This window comes from Amblyomma mixtum, chromosome 3 (assembly GCF_055824585.1).
Source record: "Amblyomma mixtum isolate Tamu chromosome 3, ASM5582458v1, whole genome shotgun sequence".
Classification (NCBI taxonomy): Eukaryota; Metazoa; Arthropoda; class Arachnida; order Ixodida; family Ixodidae; genus Amblyomma; species Amblyomma mixtum.
Window position 1 is genome coordinate 396,108,950 of NC_143014.1, and position 5,439 is coordinate 396,114,388.

At 43.8% G+C, this 5,439-nt stretch overlaps 1 long non-coding RNA gene across 1 annotated transcript; it reads left to right on the top strand.

The window, feature by feature from the left end:
* The first annotated feature begins 4,319 nt into the window (after positions 1-4,319).
* On the top strand, positions 4,320-5,164 carry LOC149357269 (uncharacterized). The gene is made up of 2 exons (XR_016289897.1): positions 4,320-4,435; positions 5,023-5,164. It is a non-coding gene; the product is annotated as an uncharacterized LOC149357269 (long non-coding RNA).
* Positions 5,165-5,439: the final 275 nt, after the last annotated feature.

A 5,439-nucleotide genomic window follows, 5' to 3' on the forward strand; every position in this document is an offset into this window, starting at 1 on the left:
CGTTATTGTGTTTTTGCAGCCAAAACTCTAAACTTATGGCACTCATCACCTTGAATTTTTGAGTGCGTTGCATTGTATAGTCGTATTCGATTATAGTAAACCAACTCCCCTAAACTGATTTAAAGGGCAGCTACAGCGTCTTCCTGCCTCCTATGAATTTATTGAAACAGTTACGGTACTTTCTCCGCATTTTTCTGGTCTTCTGTGTCGAATTAATGAGCGAGGCGAACAAATTCTTAAATTTCCGCATTTTGTGGCCTCAATCGGGGAGATGTCGCAGGCAGCCTTGCGTGTGTGACGTCGCTAGACGCATAGCTGCCGATATTATCTTGGCGTTTCCAGCTCAGAATTTCAAGCTGGGTTTTCATCATTCGAGACGAATATTGAGTGACAAACATTGAGTCAAACTCTCACTTAGTCGCTAATTCGGGCAATCAACACGCACACGATGATTTTGCAACAGTATCCGTGACGTCACAGTACGCTCCCTCGTGATGTCATCATTTAGCCGAAACCCAGTCTACGTTTCGATTTCTTCATTTTTGCTCTTTTCAAATACTCGTACTTGGTTTGGTTTTGGTTTTATGGGGTTTAACGTCCCAAATCGATAAGGCTATGAGAGACGCCGTAGTGGAGGGCTCCGGAAATTTTGACCACCTGGGGTTCTTTAACGCGCACTGACATCGCACAGTACACGGGCCTCGAATTTCTCCTCCAAAAAAATTCAGCCGCCGCGGCCTCGTATTTGGTGTTTTAAGTTTTTTCGCCGGAGCGAAGCGTGTGTGGACAGTTGCGGAGAAAACATGAAAATAATACGTTCTAATATACTGCAGGATATCTAGACTAAATTTTAAACAATTTGTATTCATGTTTTCAAAAAATTAGAGATCACAGCGGCGACTCGCATTGGGAGAATGCAAAAGGATTGACGCGTCCTCGGCACTCATCGCTTTTCTTTATCATACTTTTTCTTTATTAGTATAGCTACTGAATTAGCGTAATTACCTTATGCTTTAATTCAAAATCAATTATTTACTCTGATTGATTATACTTTTATCTCAATCAGTTATTTTGGTTTTTCAAATATGGCACCATCGTTGCTTTCCCGAACACTTACTATATCCCCATCCAGCCTATCCAACCTTCCAATAGTTCTTGCTGATAATTAATTAACGAATTAATCTAAGTCAATTAAACTTTTCATTCGACTCTTTATCACTCATCAAATACATTTCAATTCATTCCAAACTTTACTTTCACTCTTTTGCCATCCACGGCTGTTTTCCCATCCGCTCACTTTATCGACATCACTGCTTTTTCGACGTTTTTCCTTCATTTTTGGCCTTAGTTAATAAACCAATCATCCTACTCACATTTTTTGCACAGCATCCTCACATCATCCTCTCTTAATTACAACTATTCGTTTGATGCTACCTCTTCTGAGAATGCCACGACTGCTGCGGACACGTTTTGCAGACATGCTTTGGTGACACGACCCCACTGACATAGCCTAGAAATGCTTTCGCGTTAAAAAACCCGGAGCTGGCTTTTAATTCCTTTTCTGGGGTGGGCCCACTTCCAAAATATTTGGTGTCCTCAGATTTTAAAATATGGCGGCGCCTTATAATCAGTCTACTGTTCAGGTGACATCACAACCATCTCAGTCGCATTCATAGAACGTAGGGAGTTCTCATACCACAACTGGCACAGTGGTGCAGCTTTTATTCGATGCGCCACTGCACGGCAGTTGACTGCTTCGAACAGATCAACCTGTGGGGCTGGAGATACTCAGGTTGCTCTGCCCGAGAACCCGTAAGGCTCATGCAACGGTGAGAATTTCAAAATTTCATTGAATTGATTTGAACTAACCTCACTTCAGTGTACCATGGGGGCAGTCTGCTCACAGCCTAGTACGTAGGTCGCTATGTGCCATGGTGGCCAGGTTGTGATGGCATCGCAAGCTCACATGTCCTCTCTGGGCCAATCATTATTTTGCCGCCTGGCATGATGTGCCAGTGAAATGTCATGAGATGCCAGTGAAATGTCATGTTGGAATGAGAACACAACAACAGGTGACATCTGACCAACCAAGGAATTTCGTGAAAGAGAAGCCAGGACTATTTTATGAGATGACAAGCTAAATGCTATTGCATTAAAAGTTTCTGACATTAAATGATTGCTAAAGCTACCCATTATTAAAGGCTACACTGGACACCTCGTAGTTCCGTGAAGTTGCTGAAGTTCTGGGCACATGTAAGAGTTAGGCATGCACTTTTCTTGATGTCACTGATGATGTGCTGAGACCAGATGTACAAGTGGTTAACGGTGATAGCATAAACTGTATATGAAGAAATTACAGCAAATAAAAAGGATACCACATGGTCTAAACCAGATGATGATCACGTGTGGTGGTGTGCGCTAAAATCTGGTATGCGTACCTCTCAAGGAAATGTAGTTTTCTATTCTTGCATAGTACAAGACACTTCAGAAGGACATGCAGCACACAAAACGGAAGCTCCAAACTTTGAAACCTGTGGTTTCTAGCACGCATAGTTGGAGGTGCATGTGCATGTAATACATGCGGCCTGTCCTCAGTCTTCAGAAAATGACCTCCTTGATGTCAGTGTTCTGCCTAAACTCTGTGTCTGCCTGTGAGCACTTCCACTTGTACCCTTGCATCCAGAGTTTTCTATATCTGTGCTTTCAAGTTTCTAAACGAAACATCTTCAACATCTACCGTGTCTCAGAGAGCAGCTGATAATGTGTTGTGAAAAGATATCTTGTCGCCACTAAACTATGATGGCACGAAGCCAAGCAGACTTATGTATTCCCGCGCTCAAGCTCAGAAAATGCAATTCATTTTCATTTCATTACGTGAGCCAAGAGAATAGAGGAAGGCATGACACAACCACTTCGAGTTTCATTTATTTCCTTGTATTCTGGCTTAATTTCATTTGCTTTGCGTACTTACTTGTGTATTGGAAATTTTTTGTCCGCCCGTTGTCGCTTAAGTTGATTATTCTACTCCACCGGCAAATTGCGTTAACCTGGTTTCAGTGCAGTGCAGAGTCCCTTTGTGGCCCACCGTGCGGCACACGTCGGGTTACAGCTGTGGCTCTGATAGGCTGCAAGACGAGGACTCCTGACGCTCCTCGTGGCCTGATTGCGCTGAAGAGGCTCCATTTGTCCATTTATATATCCTGCATTCAACCCAATGGTTCCCATTTATGCTTCAAAGCTGTACGTTGGCTGCTGCTTTGCTGGGAAAAAGTACTGCAGTTCGAATGAACACTGGATCATTTCAAATGAGTTTTCAAATTTCAGCCAGGTTGCTACAATCGTAGCACTCCTGCCACCAAAGCTAAAAGCAATGAAAATGTAGCATCTAACACAACTTCGCCACACGCTCTCTTCCTCTGTTCAAGTGGTTATACCATTAATGACCCCGAATCTGCCACCTCTGTAGCTGGCACCCCAAGCAACCACAGATATCCGTCGGACGTACGAGCTAGATCCGAACGTCCTTTGCCGAGATCGGACGTCCATCGGACATACGAACACAATCCGATTTCGGATATCCGTATTCATACATCCGCCGGACGTACAGACACTATCCGCTTTTGTATATCCGCATTAGAGACAAGGTGTACGTCCGAGGGATGTACGGTGGAGTATATTCTCCGGATATGAGTATAGAATTTTTTTCTAATTTTTCACACAGAAAAGTCGCGCCGTTCGAGTATGTATACTGTAGAGTTTGCTTTTTTAACCTAGAAAATTTTATTCGCGAAGGAAATTTTGTCAGTTTTATTGGCTAGTGTGCGAGAAATTGCGTTAATATCTGCATATTTGCTTTGGAGAAATTATTTCCATGAGCTACAGGGTTTGACTTGAGGACTTTTGTAAATTCGCGCAATTCCCTAGTCATATACTTGCAGTGCAAGGGCCACTGCTGAACTAAATTGATTTAAGGGTAGGAGCGAGTGCTACACAAATTTACAGTAAATGAATTACTAATTTACATCTAGAAAACATCTAAAAATCAGTAGCGACATCGTGTCCGCCGTTGTAAATCGCGATTGAAACCACTTGTACATTCAAAACTCCCGCCGAACTCCGCTATCATCATCATCCTAAATGCAGCTTGTAGTCAGCCCAATCCAATCCATCAGCCACAGAGTGCAGCGGCATAATGGCGGCGTTGCTAGTTTGGTGCAACGAACGTTGGTTTGGTGCGAAGCGTGGTGCACCTTTTGAGCTCTGTTACTAGAATGTGTGGCTTTTTTTAGTCTGCGGACGAAAGTGGCGTGTAACTTGACCAATTCGAAGGATGCGGCAAGTGCCTGAAGCCCTCCTGGAACGCTGGAATATCGTACTACACCGACTTTGAATGAAAGAAGGCCTAGTGTGATTGCCTACGGCATGGCCTACGGAGGTAAGTGCAGTACACTGCTTGGGAATTACTTTTATGACAATGGAGCAAGATCTGTAACATTCTCTCGCGGGAGAGTTGGAGTTATGTTATGGCTATACTGTGGTGTGGGCTACAGATGGGTTGAGACTTGTGCTACGTCTCTTGCCTCTTTGTGCCGTTGTGGTCTTCATTAACTTGAATAGCATTGACGAAGTTGCCGAACATTTTTGAAGTTATCATGTTCTCTTGCAATTTGGCACAGGCATAATCTTTTTGTTAGCAGTCCTGACACTGGTTATTGCTTGAGTCTAGGGAAAGGAGGGCAGAACTTCTCTGAAATTAGAGACTGCATGTAACAGGTGGGTTGTAGGGCGCGTGCCATCATGAAAAATGCTCAATTTCCTAGCTCTTGGCCCCTTTCAAGCATAGAATACCTTCTGGTGTCAAGGATGATGACTATGTCGGTGCGTCTCTCACCTCTGTGTTATTTTGGGCTTTATTAACGTGAATACCAATAACAAAGTTGCCAAGCATTTTTGAATTTATCATGGTCTACTGAGATTTGGCGTGGGCTTGATTCCTAACCTTTTTCTTTTCATTTTTTGCAGAAAGCTGTTCGCTTCCGCTTCATCACGGAAGTAGGAAGATGGATGTGCGCTCGAAGTTTTACGTCTTATTGAGGAGTTACACACTTCACAGTAACTCAGGCCTGTGCTGATGTACAATCACAATAAAATATTCTCGCTGTACTTTCAGTTGCGTTTTCATTTTATTGCTCCGCGGACACGATGAAAGTATGCATGTGCCATATATGCAAACATCCGAGAAAGATCCGGGAACGGACGTCCGAAATCGATGTCCGTTGGCCAGACAAACATGTCCCTTTAGACGCCTACAGGACGGCCGACGGACGTCCACCGGCTGTTCGCGGACGTCCGCCGGCCGTCCGGAACATCCGAAACGGACGGCCAACGGCCGGCCGATGGATATCTGTGGTTGCTTGGGACGTAACAATAATTTTGAAA